The sequence below is a fragment of the Antechinus flavipes genome, chromosome 4, assembly GCF_016432865.1.
Source record: "Antechinus flavipes isolate AdamAnt ecotype Samford, QLD, Australia chromosome 4, AdamAnt_v2, whole genome shotgun sequence".
Taxonomy (NCBI): domain Eukaryota; kingdom Metazoa; phylum Chordata; class Mammalia; order Dasyuromorphia; family Dasyuridae; genus Antechinus; species Antechinus flavipes.
This window is the reverse complement of record NC_067401.1, coordinates 461,993,749-462,014,768: the sequence shown is the minus strand read 5'-3', so window position 1 is coordinate 462,014,768 and position 21,020 is coordinate 461,993,749. Positions and strand designations below refer to the sequence as shown.

The 21,020-nt window shown below is 41.1% G+C and overlaps 1 protein-coding gene across 2 annotated transcripts in view; it reads right to left on the bottom strand.

The window, feature by feature from the left end:
• The window catches only part of JAK1 (Janus kinase 1), a 143,949-nt gene that overhangs the window by 106,746 nt on the left and 16,183 nt on the right, over positions 1–21,020 (bottom strand). The window lies entirely within an intron of this gene.

Below are 21,020 nucleotides of genomic sequence, written 5' to 3'. Positions count from 1 at the left end.
CACTCCATTCATTCATTCATTCAATTCAAGCACATTTATTAAGCATCTGCTCTGCAGAGGGCTGGGGATTCTCTGGCCAAGGTGGTGATGGTGAAAGACAATCACAGAGGACGGGTCTTGAAATCTGAAAATCTGGGTTCAGATCCTGCCCGAGCTGCTCAGACAGCCAGCGTGAGACAGGTAAGGCACTATCTTACTGCCTTTTTGGTCGGGAACTTTTGTTGGGAACTCCCGAAAGTAGCAACTCCTCTGAGTACTCAGGGATGTGTGAGAGGCTGTAGGAACCAAAGGATGCTCCCAGCTCTGAGCCCAACAATCCTCTCCACAAAGCGAGGCTGCTTCAATAATATCAGGATATGACAAATACAACAAACAGACACAGCTGAGACTCTTTCCGAGGCTGGGATCCAGAACCGCCTCCCACAGGAGGCTTGCTCATCCCTTCGTTTGCTGGCGCCCTCCCACACGTGCCCCAAATTACTTTCTATGGATGTCGTGTTCCCTTCTGTGTCTGCTGTCCCTTTCCTCCGATGTCACTTCCTGCTAAGCTCAGGCGGATTCATTTTGCCGTAGCTTTGGATCCCAGCAGAGCGGCCCACACCTGTTCGGTCAGTTTGGTTGTTGCGACGTCCTTTCTGTCGTGTCCGACTCTCCATGACCCATTTGGGATTTTCTTGGCAGATACGGGAGTGGCTTACCGTTTCCATCTCCTGCTCATTTTACAGATGAGGAAACTGAGGCAAATGGGGTGAAATGAGTCACTCAGGATCACACAGCTAGTAAATGTCCGAGCTGGATTTGAACTCAGACCTTCCAGACTCAATGTTCTGTGCCCTGAGCCATCCAGGTGTTGTCTTAGAATACCCTGCTAAGCTCAGGGGGCTCCCCTGGGTCTCCCTGACATCTGATCACATCCATAACTTGCTTATGTTTCCGACTCCTGGGAAACAGAAGCTCATTGAGGTCTCTTCAGCTAAAGCCATATGGGAGACGCCTGTCAGGTGGACTTCTGGTCTTCCCCTTCAGCAGTCAGGTCCTGTATGTCTTTGTCTTTTTTTTTTTTAAACCTTTGCATCCCCCGAACCAAACAGACGCCTTTAGAACCGACCCGATTCCTTTTCAATCGTGTGTGCTGAGCTCCGACAGCAGGAGACCAGAAGAAGGTGAGCCGGGATTCGGGAGCTCAGCGTGGGCCCGACACGGATCCAGGGCAGCCGGGTGGGCAGAGACCTGGCCCTTTGTCTCTGCTGTCGGGAGGGACCGCCGAGGTCGGCATTTTGCCCCAAACCTATTCCTTTCTCTGGAGCTCAGCAAGACGAAAACTGCCGGGAAGCAACTAGTGTGATGTTTCCAGCAGCGCTGACCACAAATCCAGCTAATTAATCTGTCAGCTCGTCTGGCAGCTCAATGTGCTTCTGGAAATCCTGCACCGAGTCGCTAACTCCAACGAGCTCCTCTAGGTTTTCCTTCCACGGAATCATAAGAGGATCGATACCTTGGATTCTTGTGGATCAGCTCTGGCCTACCGGGTGGGGCTCTGGGCTTGGGGGCAGAAAGGCCTGAGTTCAAATTCTGCCTCAGGCATTTCCTGGAGCACATACACACACATTTAACAATGAAGACAACCATTTGCAATGTTTTAACTATGAGAATGATCAATCAGAGATCTATAAGCTTAGTGTATAGTACATATGACCTAGAATAGATCCATTGGCCTCTGTGTCACATCTGTAAAATGGGCACATTATTCTTGCTCTAAAGTCTCTCTCCGGGATCAATTGATATCTATTGAATAGATGGATTATGGATCCCAGAGCTGAAAAGGGAATCCAAGGACCAACTAATCCAACTCCTTCATTATTGAGAGAGAAACAGCCTGGGATCTGTACTCGGGCCCCAAGATCCCAGACTCAGACAGAAAAATTCAGTATTGCCCCCACTTTGTCAGACTACTTCCCTTAGAGATTAATTAACAAAAACACAGTTTTTGTGGGGAAAATGGAAAAAGTGTTACATCTAGATTCCAAAGATGTGGGTTCTCCCTCTACCTCACTTCCCACATGAAAGGCAAAACACTTTTCTGGGCCTCAGTTTCCCCACATAAAGGGGTTTGGATACGAGTCTCTCCAGTGCTAAAATCCTCTGATACAAAGTAATCGAATCTCTTTTTACAAAACTCATGACAGACAGAATCCTGGGGCCTCCCAAGTCTCATTGCTTGGTCCCTCCAAAATTACAGCTTCTGAGGGGAGATTCTGTCCCTGGAAGGTTGGAGTATGAGCTGGGGCTCTCACCTCCTTCCTCAGTCTGAGCCAGGAGCAAGGAAAATCAGAAGGAGGGGTAATCTTCTCCTCCTTTCCGTCTCCTTGCCTTAAACAACTTGCCAATCACCCCTCAAACGCACATGTATTCTCACCTCAGGCCCTTCGAATAACCCCCAGTTTCCTCCAAGGCCCCCTCCCCAAACTTCCCATTGCCTCTGGAATCAAATGCCCACTCTTCTCCTCAGCTTCAGAGTCCTCCCCTCTCTGGTGCTCCATCTACCTCCACAGCTTCATTGGCTATTTCTCCTCAGAATCTCAGTCAACAAAAATGGTCCCTCTACTCATCTCCACACCATCACCGGCCTTGCCCACTAAGAGAATGCTCCACTTCCTCACCCTGCCTCATAGGCTTCCTCCCATCCTTCCAAAGGCAGCGCAAGTACCGCCTGCTACAGTTAAGTCTTTTCTCCTTTACCCCCTCATCTCCTGCTCCCCTTATCTGATCTTTACCCTCATCTGCTCTTGACTCCTCATCTCCTCCTGCTCCCCTTATCTGATCTTTACTCTTATCTGCTTCTGTTTCCTCATCTCCTCCTGCCCCCATCTGCTCCAGCTCCCCCCCAAACCCCTTGCATTGATTTTTGTTCTCTTCCTATTTATTCTGAATATACTTACATATGTACTTGAATCCCTGCCAGAATGAAAGCTTCTCAAGAGGAGGGATAATTTCAGTCTTTGTATCTGTATCTGTATCCCCTAAAGCCTAGTATATTGGACACTATATTCTAGGAGTCACCAACAAAGCACCTTAAGTTCTGTGAAGTGTTTTGCAAAGATCATGATATTAAAGCCTCACAAGTAAAGTATTGTTATCATCATCCCCATTTTACAGATGAAGAAACTGAGGCTAAGAAGATGCTCAGTGTCTCATACACACTGCTAGCTGGATTTGAATTCTGGTTAATAAATGGTCACTCCTGTGATGAAGAGAGCCATCTACATCCAGAGAGAGGACTGTGGGAATTGAGGGTGGATCACAATATAGCATTCTCACTCTTTTTATTGCTTGATTTTTTTTCTTTCTCATTTTTTTTTTAGTTTTTGATCTGATTTTTCTTGTGCTGCCAGATAATTGTATAAATATTCTTTCTATATTGAATTTAACATATATTTCTACCACGTTTAACATATATTGGATCACTTGCCATCTAGAGGAGGGGGTGGGGAAAAAGAGAAATTGGAACACATAGTTGTTCAAGGGTCAGTCTTGAAAAATGATCCTTGAATATGTTTTGAAAATAAAAACTTCAATAAAAAATAGTCACAAATGGTCACTGATGGGACACTTGCTTGACTGAAGGCTCAATTCCCACCTGTATCCTTTTTTGACAGCTCCAGTTCTTAATCTCACGTGACCATGTCTGTACCTATCTGGTCACATGTCGCTTCTCTGTCACCCAGAGAACCGGACACTCCAGGAGAACAGACTATTCTTTCTCCATCCCTTAGCACAGTATCTTGCATCTAAACCACGGATGTTGATTGGACTGAATTTTCACTAGGGAGGGGTGAAGGAGAGAGAGCAATCAAGGCAGACAAGTCTGGGAAATTGAATGATAAGCCATCTTTGTGCAAACTAAGCCCCCAAATTCAAAAAAGGAAGTTACACAAGCCAGGCTGGATACAGAACTGGATAGTCTCCATGCTTCTGGCTATGTAGGTGGAGGCTGGCAGTGAAATCTGGCCTCCTTTGAGTCCAAGGGTTGGTCCTGAATGGAGTTCCCAAAAAGCTCTCTTAAGAAGCACACCATGATCAAGAGAGCAGGTGAAATTCTACATCTTCAGCCAAGAGAAGACTCCATTTGTTAACGTGACTTAGGGCAAGAGAGAAACGAAGTGAGTCTCCAGACATTAAGTTTAACATGAAGGACATGTGGAGAAAGTTAAAGATATCTCTCTCATTCAAGTGAAAGCCGGTAGTTAAAAAGATGTGCCCTTGGAAAAACTTTATGAAACAGTATTTAACTCATTTCAAAGTCTGCTCCTACACAGGCTAAAGAAACTGCGATTGTCTCCATAAGGCCATAAAACATAAGGAGTTACCACTGTAATTATTTTTCCATGAGGTCTTTCTTCTGGAAAATGTGCACAAAAAGTTCCTAGAAGGAGTTAGGATGGAAAACAACAAAGAAGATAGAAATAAAAAAGGTGAGGAGAAATATCCTTCTTTTTAGAATGGTCAACTGAATTCGGAGAGAAATTAAGATTAAGCTTAAGAGCTGGAAAGATTCTAAACATAATGTTCTGCTGTCACATGTGAAAAGAGAATAGAAAGAAGAGAGAGACATCCTTTTTGTCTTGAGGAAACTTTTATAAGCTTATCTTATGAAGATTAAGAAGATTCTTATGAAGATGGAATCTGTTATCCTGAATGAACTAGGTGGTGTGATACTGTTTCCAGAAGTGAACTCATCTCCTATTATAATGAGGGTTTGAGATGACTCAGATCATTCTCAAAGTTAAAATATTGTAAATGATTATCTTACTTGTTAAAATGTATACATGGGTGTATGTACATATATATGTATATATTTTTCCTTAATTCTGAAAACTGGAGGTTATATGTGTACATATATATATTATATGTATGTGTGTATGTGTGTAAATACAAATATGTATGTGTATATATACCTATATATGTATAAAGGAATTTTCTCCAGTTTATTGAATAAATAATATTTGAAGAACTGGGTAGGGACTATGAGTTAAGTTGAAATTTTATTATTTTATGAGGAAACATACAAATATATCCCCTGAATTACCTACAACACAGAAGAATAATCTGAGATAAGAGAATGGGTAAACTAGCAGACTGGGAGTGACATAAAGGGAGGTCAGTGACCTATATAACTGGGATATAGATGAAGGGTCATCTTACTAATGTGATGACAAATTCGAGGCAAAAATCTTAAAGAAAAGAATACACATTATTTAGAGTCACATAAAAGAAAGAGTGAGTGAAAAGGTATAAATAAAAATTGTGATGGTAACAAAGGGAATAACCTTGGGTTTATATTTAGAGAACATTCTATTTCTTGCCTTCACACTGACCATCTCCTTCCTCCCCCAACTCCTTCTTTACCTGGTTTCCTTTAAAACTCAGATCAATGTCCCCTTCGACATGAGATGTTTCCTGATCTGTCTTCCCCATCCCAGCTACTAGTGGACTCCAGCCATACCTCAAATCCACAAGACTATCTTTCAGACTCTTTCTACCTGAGAGTAAGAACCCTGGGAATAGTTAAAATTGGGTCCCCACTGGGGCTCTTGATGTTGGTTATTTTTAAAGTTTGAAACTGTCGTCATACTTGCAGCTTTTTTTTTTTTTTTAAAGAGAATTAGCCACAGACTAATGCTCACAGAAACATTCATAGTGGGACTGGAACCTACACTGGTTAAGAGTTCCCCACATTGATAAAAATTTCAGCTCTTTGATGTATACGAGTCAACTCTATCAAGGTAAAATCAGATCTACATTCTGAGGAATCCAAAATCGGGAAGCTTGCTTTTCAGAAATTGGCAAGTTTTTGATTGGGCTCCTTTTTTTTTTCTGTTAAAAAAGCTTTTACAAAGCTAACTAAAGAGATTTGGTAGCTCCTATATCATAATTATGAATTAGGAAATTGACTTTTGACACAATTTGCTGATAATAGAGAACAGGTAAGATTGTGTTGTGGAACTGCCATTGATTTGTGCTCTTTGGCGAAAACAATAGCACCAGTCTCAAGGATTGTTCTGAAGATGACATGAGACGATTATGGAATAAATTATGAGACCCTTAAAGCTCTACATGGAGATAAATAAATACACAATTTGGGTCATCACAAAAGGAAACGATATCAAAATGATGGCTCGTCTCAAGTAATTCACACACACATATATGTTTTTATATATAAATATATTTATATACTTAGTATAATTCAATGATTCATGCTCTTTAGCAAGAACAATAGCACCTACCTCAAGGGTTTTTCCAAGGATTAAATAGGAAAATCCCAAAATAAATTCTAAGATCCTTAAAGCTCTACATAAGCTTGTTTTGAGTTTGTTCAAAACTTAAAATTCAGTAACTGTCCCATGGAGAAGATGCTAGATCCCATGATTAGATCCCAGGCTAACCCCCAAAGTCTATGTAAGCAAGTTAAAATGTAGGCAATTTAGAGAGCCAGTGATGCTATTCTGGGCCCCAGGAGAACTCCATGAGTTGAAAAGGTCAACTGGAGGCAACAAAACAAAAAGGGATTTTCTTGAGCGTCCTTCTCCTTTTTTTCATCTCTCTACTCTCTCTCCATATCTCAGAAGGATTCTAATGCTATTTCTTGTGTTGCTCCCGGAATACTCTCTGCTGGATAATTCTCTAAATTATTAGAGGCTTGAAAAATTCTTCAAATATTAGACTTCTCCCCATATCAAAAGCTGATGAAATATCTCTGAGAGTCACGAAAGGCTGCTCTTACCCAGAAAGAACCTTTACGTGTTTCTGTGAAGTAATTTCCATTCTTAAAGACCACAGAACTCAAAACAACAAAAAAGGAGAGATGATACAACACCCAGCACTTAAAGGACAGAGCAAAAGAGAGAAAACATCTGCTCAAGAGCAGACATTAAGTCTGTCTGCTGTCAGGAGACAGATCCCCACACAACTTCTGTCAGACAAAAGGAAACCATAACAAAATGATGGCTTTTCTCAAGCAACTTACACGCGAGCACAAATAGACATACACATACATATATATTTACCAATATATTTATCTATTTGATATACAATATATTTACCAACATATTTATATATTTGATAGAAAGTATATTTTATATATGACATAAATATATTTACAAATATATTTATATATCTGATATAAAATATATTTACATGTATATTTATATATTTGTATAAAATATATTTACAAATATATTTATATATCTGATATGAAACTTATTTACAAATATATATAAATATATTTATAACTACATTACATAATTATATATATTTAATTATATAGTAATTATATATTTATATTATTAATTATATAATTAATAATATATATAAATAAATTTTTATATTTTTATATTATAATTATATAATTAATGACATATATAAATACTTCTATATATAACTCAAAATGTAAATATATTTTTTTGAAAATAACATTTATATAACACTTTAAAGCCCTGTAACACAATTTGCATGTGCTTCTCCTTGGAGCTTTACAACAAACTTGTGGGATTGCATATATTTAGCTCATATCAAATTAAACTTATAACCAGATATCCGAGGGGAAATAAGAGAAGGAAGGAGAAAAGTTTGGAACACAAAGTTTTACAAGATAAATGTTGAAAACTATCTTTACATGCATTGGGGGAAATAAAATATTATTAAAATAAATACAATAATACAACAATCCAGTGAAGCGGGTACTATTATTATCCCCATTTTATAGATAAGAAAATTGAGGTCAAAAGATGGTAAATGAATGCTCCAGAGTCACACAGATAAAAACCATCTGAGGCTGGATTCTGACTCAGGTCTTCATGTCTCCAGGAAGTCTGGAGCTCCATCCATTATGCCGCCTATATTTGTGTCTTACAAATATCTCCCTGATTACCTGGTCTCCACCCTGGCCCCACCCCCACTTACCCAGACTTCTTCAGTCACCCTCTGTCTCCACAAGTTTTAGATGGGACTTTTTTTTTTTTTAATAGTGACTTTCCACCTGTGACAGACAGCCGCTTGGAGCCTTGATCGGAGGCTGTTGCTGCTGGTACAGGAAAACACGGTCTGCTCCTCTGCCTCCGAGAGAAGAATGGAATAACAGAAGACCCTGGCACCTATCGCTGCCAACAACTGGGCTCTAGAGGGACCCAGCCTGGTACGCTCCCACACCACGTTCCACCCTTCTGCTTCCCCTGAATGAAAGGGAAGGGCCGGCCTGGCGAGACCCGTTTCTCCTTTTGGCGCATACCTAGAAAGGGGAGTTCATCGCTGCCTAGAGACAGCCTAGTTTGGCCTCCCTCCCTCCTCTAACAATGAGCCTCAGAGCCCAGCCTCCCTCGGTAGGTCCTGGGGTCAGGGAAAAGGAGAGCTGGGAGAGGTCTCTAACAATATTCTCTGTGGAGAATCAGTTGATTTAAAGGGAAAAGGCTGGCTTTGGAGTCCCAGGAGGCGAGTTCCAATCCCACTCTGCCCCTGGGATTATGGGTAGATCCTTCCATTAATGTCTGTGACTCTGTTTCCTCATCTAGCTGAGGTGAGATGGCTTCTGACCTCTCATTTCTATCCAAATGGATAATCCTTTGATTAGTTTTGGGAGAGAAATTCAGACCCAGGGAACGGAATCACAGCCTGCGTTAGAATTAGGTCCGTGGTGGCTACTTACCCCCTCCATTGGAAAGAAGCAAGAGAAACTGGGAAGCTCTTCTCTAAGTGACCTTGAGAACAGCAGGGATTGTTTTTGTGTTTGTCTTTGTCTTGTATGCCCACGAGCACAGGGTCTGGGACTTAGGATTTTAATAATTTAATTTAATAATGTTTATTGAATTTAGTGTCATGGAACCATAATTCCAAAAGTGGATGGAGAGTTGGGAGGCCAGCTGCTCCGACTCCTTTATTTTGCAGATGAGGAAACATTTCCAAAGACAGGAGTAGCTTGCCTGAGATTGCCCAGGGAATCACAGATTCAGGATTTGAAAACAGGTTCTCTGACTTTAATCCCAATGGCATTTTCACTGTTCCCAACTGCCTCTTTAAAAACAAAATAATAATAATAATAACAATAATAATAGCTTTTTAATTTTTCCCAAATACCTGCAGAGATAGTTTTCCACATTCACCTTTACAAAATCTTGTGTTCCAAATTTTTCTCCCTTCCTCCTTTTCTCTCTCCCCCCCTCTCGATAGCGAGCAATCGAATATGGTCAACCTATTTCCAAATTCGTCACGCTGCACGAGCCAATTGTGCTTTAACTGAAGTAATTCCACCCCACAAAGTACTCAGGCCTTCACCAGAAGGTGAATCACAGCCCTTTCTGACTGCAAAATCCCTCCCAAACTGGCTTTAATCCACGTTTCTAGGTTACTTAGCTCTGCTCCCCACATTCACTCTAGACTCAGCCCAACTCGCTGCTTAATGGTTCTCAGCTCCAACAGCCCAGCTCCATGTCGGGAAGGTGCCCCGGACATGGGCAGCAGACTCTTAGACTTCAACTCCAGCACCTCCATGAAATCCATTCTTTTCTCTTCAACCGCTATTGACACCTTGTCCTCCCTCCCACCCTAATCACCCGCCATTCGTCTTGTACAGCAACATGTGGTCTCTTCCAGTAGAAGATGAGCCACTTGAGGACAAGTGTCTTGGTGTTTCCAAGCCTTAAGTCAATACTTGGCACATAGTAGGTGCTTCGTGGAGCTTAATGATAATGGATTGGCCAACATGACCTCCATGACCCCTTCCAACTCAAAACTTAAGAGGTAAACATTAACATATATTGGACTGCTTGCCATCTAGGGGAGGGAGTGGGGGAAGAAGGAGAAAATCTGAAACAAGGCTATACAAGGATCAGTGTTGACAAATTATCCCTGCATATGTTTTGAAAATAAAAAGCTTTATTTAAAAAAAAAAGAGGTAAACAGATGAGTGTCAGTGGTTAAAGGGCTGGTGGACTGACTGCTACTGGAGTTTGTGTTTCCTCCGAAAGAATACAAACATATTTTACTAAGAATACTCAAAAAGGCAGGGGAAAATGGACTCAATCCAAGATAATAGAGAACCAAATGTTTTCCTTCTTCCTGAAGCCGACAGATTTTGTGGAAAGCCTGGCCATGGCTTTGGGAATGGCGGAAGATCCACTACATGGACCGAATGTGTTTTTGTCTTTTCAGGCTCCTCCTCTGGCCCCATGAACACACTTGGTGCCTAAGCTATTTTGGGGATGGCCACGCTGGCTCCCAGCTCCCAGCTGTTCCTGTGACCAGTGTTGGGTCAAAGGTGATAGTCCCTCTTCCAAATGCCATTCAAAGGACTATGAGTGGGGAGCCTCAGAAGCAGAATCCACAAAGTGCCACCAATCCACTATCCACTCCTTGGTGGCCGAGACCCTAGCTTCAGAAAAGAGCCAGTGGAAAGAATGAAGAGGAGTCAGAAAGCTTGGGTTCAAATCCTACCATTTTTACATCCAACTTGAATGACCTTTAACCTCTCTAGTCCTCTGTTTCTCTATTTGTAAAATGAAGTTTAAACAATAAAGAATAACAGCAACAATTGGAATTTGTGTGGTATTCTTAGATTGGCGAAGCATTTTACACACATTAACTCCTTTGAGCCTTACAACAACCTGGGGAAATAGGTGCTATTATTTATATCCCTATATTGGATTTGAGGAAACTGAGGCAAACTGAGATTAAGTGATAAAATTCGATTTAAACTCTGGTCTTCCCAAGTCCTGATTCTGTGTTCTAAACATTAGGCTCCCTCTTTGCTACCCTAAATCTCACACACTCATACACACACATAACACACACACACACACACACACACACACACACACACACACACACACACATCCAGAATGCTAGACCTGGATTTCCCTCCAGAACTAACTGTTGCCAACAGTTACCCATCCAGAAGCCCGAGCTGTGGAAGCTTGAGGACCATTTTTCACAAGCGCCTGGGAGGAAGGTCCCTGACCTCCAACTTCCCCGGAATGACAGAGAATTAGCAGAAGTCCCAGCCATGTGAGAGCGGCACGTGGTCCCCACTGTCCCCAGAGTCCTGTCCCCTAGGAAAGCTCCCTGGAAGACGGGTTCCTCTGAGCTTGCAGAGGAAGACCGACAACTCAATACTTTAATTAAATTACCAAAAGCAGATATTTGATGCTCAGATACTAGTCTGCCAAACACTAAACACAGAGGACTTTGAGCTCCAGAAGGCAACTTGGAGATCACTGGAGATCACTTGGAGATCCAGCTTACCCATTTTAGAAATGCTGGCTAGAAAGATGGCTTGCCATTTTGACCATAATGCTTTAAAGTTTGCAAAGCACTTAATATAAATTAATCTCATTTAATAGCACAGCAATCCTGGAGTACGATCATCCCATTTTCAGGATGAGGCTCAGAAAAATTTAGGCATCAAGGGTACAAAGCAAATCCATTTCTTCCTGATTCCAAATCCAAAATCCAATTCGTTGTACCATTCCTTAGAATATAAATGAATATCAGAAAAAAAAGAGCTCTGGATTGCTCAAAGGGACACTGAAAAGTTGCTGGGCTTTCTCACTAGCCCCATGTGGATTGTCCTCCAATGCTCATTCAAAGCCCACTCACTGACTGTCCCTATTCTAGGAAAGCCCACGATGTGGTTCCTAAGTCTCCAGTACATAAGGTGGAGGGTGGGGAAGAAGGGCTGCTGCATATAGATAAGAATAACTCGAACTTAGAGGAGAAAACAAGTTATTAAAAAGTAGGCATAAATATTCCCAGCAAGATCTCAGGGAACAGGGTCTCGTGTCCCAAGACAGGCAGGGAAAGCACAGCCAGAATAATCTGGGAAGATGATCCTGTCATTGAGAATTACAAAATCTTCTGTTTCCAGAAAAAAAAATGAATAGAAAATAACTATATTAGCCAAGTGTTTCCAACAAAAATGGTTATAAAATTAAGTAAGTTATGCTCCTAAGGATCGATCAGTCAGTACACAATTATTGAGTGCCTACTGTATGCTGGGCACTATGCTGAGGATTACAAATTTAGAACAGTAAAAGGGCCTCAAGGACCACCTTGCTGACCGTTCTTATTTTTCGGATGAGGAAAGTGAGACTGAGAAAGATGAAATGCCAACCCAAGATCACACTCAGAAGCAGAGTCAGGATTTGAAGGCAGAGTCTTTCATTCTAAATCCAGTCCTCTTTCGGGAAAAATGGAGATATGTATTAAGCCAATCAATATTTATTATGCACTTACTGTATGCAAGGCCTAGTACTCATGAATAAATTTTTGACAGTCTACCTAAAAAACTCAGGGTTCCAGAGAGCCGCATCATTGAGTCACCAGGATTCACTTCCCCAGCTAAAAATTCCACCCTTGGGCCCTGGGGAAGCATTGCTGACAATAATAAAGCTACTATTACTGGAAATGTTAAAGATGGGGGTTTTACCTCTGGACAAAAATTAGAATATAATGGTTTATAAAAAGGGGTGGGTCCAAAAGGCAAGAGGCCGAAGCTTCTAAGAAATGGAAAAAAAAAAGTCCCCAGTAATGTTTCTTCGTTGTTGAATTCAGGAAGTATGTATATTTGTGTGAGAGAGAGAGATTGTGTGTGTGTGTGTGTGTATGTTTGTGTGAGAGAGAGAGAGTGTGTGTGTGTGTGTGTGTGTGTGTGTGTGTATGTATGAGTGTGTATAGTCTGTGAGTGTGAGTGTGTGTGTGTGTGCATTTTTTTTTTTTCTGGATCCCTTATTTACCATAAAGAAGCATCAAATTTTACAGCTGGAAAGGACTTTGGGGCCATGTGATACCAATGGAAAAACTCACCCCAGAGTCAGAGGGCACCCAGTTCAAATCCTATTTAAACTTGTGACTTTCAGAAGTCTGTTGTCCCTGGGCCTCAGTTTCTTTGTCTGTAAAATGTGTGGAGTGAATTGGCTGAGCTTCCAGATGCTTTCCAGATCTAAAGTTCTGCTTATAAATATGTAACAATATAGATAGATTCTCTTTCTGTGACTATAAATACATATAAGATCATGTGGGCATAACTGGATAGTTAAGTATAGTTATATCTATTTAAATATAAGTGTAACTGTGTGTGCAATTATGTATGCACATATATAATCATTTATATATTATGTAAAAATATGTGTAGTTATGCATATAATGATATAAGTGCATATGCTGTATATGTATGAATATATGTAAAAATAAATATATGTGTACAGAAATACTTATATTTATATCACCACGATATGTTATATGTACATATGTCATCTGTGTGTATATACATAATTATATATAGCTAGATAGCTCTAAATATCTATATAGATGTAGATATATATACAGATATAAAAATATATATACAATATATGTATAGATTTCTATGTAATTTTATAACTATATATGCATATGAGTATATATCTATATAATAACATGCACCTATGTATACATAATATATATGCATATTATATTCTATACAACTGCATCACTACATCCAATTATATAATAATGTGTATAAGTATATGTGCAATATAATTGTGCGTATCAGTATATGCAAAAACATACACACTGTCATATATACCGGCACAAACATATATCACTATACACCCATACACAGATCATTGGGGTTGCAGATTCTCTTTGGATCAAGCTTCCTTATTTCTGAAATGAAGGAAAGGGGATTGACTTTATAATACAGAGAACCTGCTTAAAAAACACGGCTGAATTAAACTTAGGGAACACGCTCATCATTTTGGTTCGGGTCCCCATCTGCTCCCATTTGGACTATTGGGAAATTTTCCCAATTGATCTCCCAGACTTGTTCCTCCTTTCTCTAATCCATCCTCCATTTATCTGCCAAAATGATCTTCCTAAAGTACAGGACTGGTCACAACACATACACACACACACACACACACATCTTACACAATAAACTCCTAAGATTTCTTAAGCCTCCAGGATCAAATTTAAACTCCTCTGCTGACACTTGAAACTCTTACAATCTGCTCTCTTGCCAACTTTCCAGGTTCCTACATATTATTCCACTCCTTCTAGTTATTTCGCAATCAAGAAGTATTCATTAAGCACCTACTATGTGCCAAGCACTGTGCTGAGTGGTCTATAAATACCGTTGTATTTGATCCTCACAACAATCCCCACAAAATCCTAGGTGTTATTGTTATCCCCGTTTTTTAATTACTTTATTTACTTAGTTAAGTAAACTAAAGTTTACTTAGTTAAGTAAACTAGGGCAAACAGAGTTAAAGGACCTGCCCAGAGTCAGTCAGTCAGTGAGTGTTTGAAGCTAGATTTAGACTCAGGAAGATAAGTCTTCCTGATTCCAAGCCCAGAACTCTACTGTGCTACCTGGCTGCCCTATTTATATACATGTTGTCTTCCCCATTAGAAGCTAAGGTCCTTGAGGGCAGGTATAATTTTTCCTTAGCATAGATCCTGTCATAAAGCAAATACTTAATCAATACTAATTTACTAATTAACTTAGTTACCTAATTAACAACCGATTGGTGTTTTCCACGAAAAGATGGGAAAGAATCAGAGAATCGAGTATTTGTTGTTTTGTTGTTTAAATATAGGAATAAATAGAACCAGTACCTGGCTCCGGGGCTAATGTTCTGTCCCTGAACATGAAGACATGAAGTCATTGCCTTCCAACCAAAACCAAGTACAAATTAGGGCTTCCAGAACAAGCCCATGAGAAAGGTTGAGCACCCCCATTCCCCATTTGTGGATGTCTTTCATCGTCTTAATTCAAATTCTCTTGAGAGTTTCTCTAACAAGGGTAATATGTCAGAATTCGGTCTTGCCACTTGATTCAATTTTAGTAAATAATGCTAAAAATAGGACAAGAATCCTATTGGTTTTCCAATCTCCTTGTGGTGGAAGAAAGCTCAAAATAAATGTTTACTAAAGGCTTTTGTTTTCTTATTTACAGATGAAAAATGTTAGAGCCCAAAGAAACCCTGGAGAACATTTGGTCCAATCCTCTTTCTTGACTGAGAAGGAGCTAGATATAGGGAAGGGATGGGATTAGCCCCTGTATATAGACTGAAACATCGGCAAGGATTGGATTATCCAAGGATTTTTCAAGCTAGAAGGGCCCATCCTAGTAAAGATGAGGGAACTGAGACACAGGGAGAGGAAAGAGGTTAGCCCAGGTCCCAGAAGTGGATGTTGACAGAGGTTCTACCACCCTCCCCCCATGTGGTCTCCCTTCTTAGAATCTTGGCTCCTTGAGAACAGGGACGACTTCATCAATCTTTGTATATCCTATAGCGCCTAACTTTGGATTTGGTACTAATAGGCACTAAACAAATACTTCCCTATTGACTGATCAAAATGAGGTCACCATAGGATTCAGAGACAGCAGTCACGTTAGAGATCATTCTTTCAATTTCACAATCTCCAAGATTGGGGAAATGGGCCCAGCGTGGTAAAGTCATTTGCCCTAGGTCACACAGCTAAGTAGCAGCAGCCCCGGGATTATTATAAGATCATAGGTCTTAGAGTTGGAAGACTCCTGAGAGTATGTGATCCCATCTTTTTATGGAACAGATAAGAAAATTGAGGCCCAAGGAGTTCTCCAGGATCACAAAGATAGTAAAATTATGGAACTAGAATTTCATCCTCTGGCTGCAAATTCATTCTATTCCTTAATTTTTTAACCACTTTTGATGCAATGGGTCCATTGGGCAGGCAGGCTGATGAAGCTTCCGGACACTACCTTAGAACTGGGTCATTAGATTAACAAAATAAAGGAAGTGAATTATGTTGAACTAAAATATTTGAAACAGAAGCTGATGAATGCCAGGTTAAAGAGTCCCTGATATGTCCAGTGCCTTCATTTTCTGAAACTCTGAGAGTCAAAGTGGGCCCTTCCTCAACAACTCTTCTTCCTCCCGCAGATCTTGCTGCCTCCTTTCTATAACAGCTTTTCCCAGAAGGCCTAGCAAGCTTACCAAGACGCTGATAATTCTCCAGACATTCCGGTAGAAAATATTACAAGCTATGGCTATCAAGCGCCACAGCTACATGGCAAAATTTAAAAAGGATCCGGGCCAAGTGTGTCAGAATGTGTGAACCTGCCATCTTGTTGTGTCTAGTTAAATATCAACTCATCTCCTGGGCCTTCCTTGCGTCACATACTGCCAGTCTGGGCAGAAGTCACCTGCTATTAAGCAAGCGTTGGACATTGGGACTGGCATTCAGGTTGCTCCCTACTCCAGACCACACTCCATGTCCATCTGGGAGCTGGAGCTCAGGGTTTCAGATTCAAGGATTTTTGAATCTCCACTGTTCCCTGTTAAAAAACAACAACAACAACAAAAAAGACTCCCACCTTACCCTTACCTTTATCTCCTTACCCTTATCTCAGGTTGTTTCTTCTCAGAGCAAACTGGATGACTCCCTGATACACCTACTCCTTCGGGTGTCACTGGCTGGAATACCTGCTCCCTCCCCACTGTTTCTACTCTCACCCTACATATCCATAAGTCCCACCTCACATGTCACCTCCTCCATGGTGCCTTCCCTGATTTCCCAGTGACCCAGCCACCTGACCTCAAATGGAACATTATTTGTCCCTCATCTGATCTCAAAATACTTTGTTCTCCTCTTATAGAGGGAATTTGTTGGAAACTCTCTACTACTATTTATATACATATAAGTGTCATAGGATCATAGATTCAGAGCTGGAAGCAGCCTTGGTGGCCTATTGAGCCCCAAACTTTCATATTATAGATATGGAAACTGAGGATAGAGCAAGTAAGTGTCTTGCCCAGAGTCACATAAAAAAAAGTGAACGACAGAGGCAAGATTAGAAGCCAAGACCTTAGACTCCCAATCTGGGGCTTTTTCCACTGTCCCACAATCCCTTAAGAAGCAGCAATCTCATGTATAGTTAAGGCTCGTCAAACCATTTGATATTAATGAGATAGATCTGGAGAGAGACCTAGCAGTCCTTGTATCCTTATTTTGCAGATGAAGAAGCAGTCCCAGAGAGCTCAAAGCCTCTTAGCTATTAAGTAAAAGAAGAAGGATTGAATCCAGATGTCCCAACTCCAAGGCCAAGGCTCATTCAGCCCCTTCTAAAGTCTGCCGGTGCTCTGGTTGCCTCATCACTACCAGGTGATCAAGGGTAGAAAGATGGTAAACTCTTTAAAGGGGGCACTTTTATTCTGGCAAGAAAAGCAGCCTGAGGCCAATCCTTGCCACCCTTGCGAGTGTGTGAGAGAATGTGAGCTGATGCTGAGCGAAACAATCAGAACCAGTAATGCATTGTACCAGGAACAGCAAGATTATGCAATGATCAATTAGGAGAGACTAGGTTCTTCTCAGTGGTTCAGTGATCCAAGGCAATCCCAGTAAACTTTGGATGGAAAATGTCACCCACATCCAGAGAGAGAACTATGGAGGTTCAATGTAAAATCAACACATGATAGGTTCACTTCTTTCTCTCTCTCTCTCTCTTCTCTCTCTCTCTCTCTCTCTCTCTCTCTCTCTCTCTCTCTCTCTCTCTCTCTCTCTCCCTCTCTCTCTCTCAGGGTTTTTCTCTTTTATTCTGATTTTTTTCTCTCCTAACGTGTATTTTAAAAGAATAGATGCATAATCAGGAAAAGGATTCTTGACCCCAAATAGATCCCCATCTCCTGTCCTGGCACCAGAGGAGCCATCCCCATTGCTTACAGGAACACAATTAACTATGTAACAGGAAAAGAGGCTTGTAGGATCACACGTGAGCTATGGAAACTGGGAGATGGCAGAAGAGAAGATGACTTGGGGGGGAAAAGGGGAGGACCCAGACTGGTGGTTATGTAGTGGTTCTGCAACCACCCCCAGCAACGCCCTCTCTAGTGGAGCTCTCACTTCAAAGTAGACAAGCATCTATCACTGACTGGGTCCACCAGAAGGTCCCATCATGTTCAGCACTGCCAACTGAGAAAAATTCTCATGGCTGGAAGGAAATGCTTTAAAGAGGCTGTTAGTTGATGTGAAGGTGAAGGCTGAACACCATTAGCCCAGGTTGTAGTGGACTGAGGATTACATAGGTGAGATAAGGGGGGAAACACACCCACACCTATTAAATCATAGGGCCTTGATATATTGAATTCTTTACTTAAATCTCCCTCCCTGGGTCTCACCCCACCTTTGTCTTTTATTGGCACCAAGTCACGAGGCAATGGCTCACTCCCAGAAGGTTAGTCATCCTGTGGTTATGGGTTGGGGGAAAGGAAGAGAATTAAAAAAAAAAAAAAAAAACTAACAAAGAGCCTACTGAAGTGTGAAACTGCAGTGATCTATGGGAGTCTCCCATATCTCTAGCTAGACACTCCTCTCTAGCAATGGCAGTGAGCTTTCTCAGAGTATTACAGAAAATTTCACCCACCGCACACCTAGAAATAATTGGACAAGCTGCCATGTTTCTAGATGGATAGTGGTATTAATCATAAAACTACTGGGGCAGCTAGGGGATGCAATGGATAGAGCACCAGCCCTGAAGTCAGGAGGACCTGACCTCAGACACTTAATACTTCCTGGCTGTGGGACCCTGGGAAAGTCACTTAATCCCAATGCCTCAGCAAAATAAATAAATAAATCATAAGAGTACTTTGTTTCCGATACTGAAGTTTGTTTTTTAAGGGGAAAAAATGGAGGGAGCCGTTGCCAGGCATTTAGAGTAATCCAGTCAATTTTCCAAATCAAGTATCAGGAGACATGATCTAACAAAGTATCCATTTATGTACACAGCTCTCCCATTAAAATGTAAACTCCTTGAGAGTAAGAGTTGTTTAATGTTTCTCTTTGTCTCCATTTGTATTTAGAGTGCTTAACATGGTCCTAGCCATAGAAAGCATTTTATAAATATTTTTTTGCTTGATTAACTAGTCTTGCTCTCAGAACTAAAAGGAACTTAGTCCCACAAGTCCAATCTTACAATGTTTGCCCTCCCCCCCTCCAATGATCACCTAGCACAATCAAGTCCCATCTCCCTCCTCCCTTTCTCCAGTAACTTTGTGACAAAATACTCTCCAGTATCCTCTACTTCCATCTTCCCTACTCTACAATGTTCCCTGGAATATCACTCAAGACAAAAACTCAGAGTCAGAAAAAGACTTCAATAAGCACCTAAACCTGCCTGAACCTGGGCAATGGCATCCTAGGAATGGGTGGCTCAACTGCCTTTGGGGGTGGTGCTTTTTGTTTGGTTGTTTGGCTGCTCCCAAGCTTTATCCGCCATAATCATAAATTAAATGGCGCCAAGTCAGAGTCCTAAAGTCCTAAAATGAAATTAAAGGAAATTGAATTCATTTTTAAATGTATGTATAATGATGACCAAATGCTTTAAGTCTTCTCTAAGCAACATCGGGGTGTAATAAATTGGGAGCTGGCCTCTGAATAAGGAAAACTTGAGTTCAGGTTCAGCCTCTGACACACACTGACTTTCTGACCCTGGCCCAGTGCCCAAGACTGTTCCCCCAAACTCTTATTGCAGAGAAGGGACTGAGAGTTCCTCACTAGGGCAGCTTCCTATACTGGTAACATCACAAATTTCAGCTTAAAAACAACAACAACAATAAAAACCATGCAACTGTTTTCAGGCTGCTGCACACCACAGGAAGAAAAATTATTGTGCCTTAGGAATACAATAAAACATTTTTTTTGTTTTATTGATAGCTTTTAGTTTTTATCTCCTCTTCATTTCCCTATATCCTTCCTCTCTTGACATCGCCTGTAATAAAAATGCAAGAGGAAAGAGACAGAGACAGAGATAGAGACAGAGATAGAAAGAGACACACAGAGAGAATGAGAGATAGAGACAGAAAGTGATTCAGAAAAACTAACCAATGCATCAGCTAAGTGAGAGAATGTGCAGCATTCTGAATCCATAGTCCTCCATCTCTGTGAAAAAAGGAGGAGGGAACATCTTCTCAATTCTTCTAAGTTGAAATAGATGACCATTGAGATCCCTTCCAATTCTCAAAATCTGTGATTCTGGGAGTGGTCAGGATTAGGGATCAGTATAATTGAATCCAACCACAAATAATAATGGCACATCTAAATATAATAGCATGGTTCCTTCCTTCCTTCCTTCCTTCCTTCCTTCCTTCCTTCCTTCCTTCCTTCCTTCCTTCCTTCTCCTCCTCCTCCTCCTCTTCTTCTTCTCTCTCTCTCTCTCTCTCTTTCTTTCTCTCTTCTCTCTCTCTCTCTCTCTCTCTTCTCTCTCTCTCTCTCTCTCTCTCTCTCTCTCTCTCTCTCTCTCTCTTTTAGTATTGGATATGATCCAGCTTTTTTCCCTTAGAATCCAGACTATCTCCTAGTGGCTGTGTAAATCTGGTTACCACAATTCTAAGCCACTTGTCCCCAAAAGGGAAGACAGAAGAAATCCCTTTACCAGGAGGGAAGCTGGACCAGGTAAACTCTAAGGGTGACATTTTGACTTGAGGGTGTTTGGGGGATATCCAGGTAGAGATGTTCAGCAGGCAGTTGGAGTTATGAGAGTGGAACTCCAGAGAAAGGTTCAAAGGTAAATACAAATTTGTGAGTCATCCAAGTGGAGGTAGTAGTCATAGGAATAAAGATTAGATGGACACTGGAGTCCCTTCTCACTTTAAGACTCTATAAATCTAAATTTAGCAAAGGAAAAGTATAGAGAACAGAAGCAAGGATAAAGCTTTAGAGAATTATTTTATTTCAGGTACAAAAAGACAGAAAGGAGTCGGGAGGAAAGGCATAGCAGGAGCTCCCACATAAGCCAGAGGAAGAGAGTTTATCAAGAATCAGGGTAAGGCAAAAGGAGCAAATCTTCAGTAAAAGTTAAAGAGGATGAAGGCTGAGAAGAGGCTCTAAGTTTTGAAGACCAAGACATCTCTTGTGACCTTTAAATAAAAGGACAAAAAAAGCTAGGTTAGAAAGAGCTAAGCAATGAGTGGGTGGAAAGAAAGTACAATCAGGTTGGGTAGAATGAGCACCTATCGGTC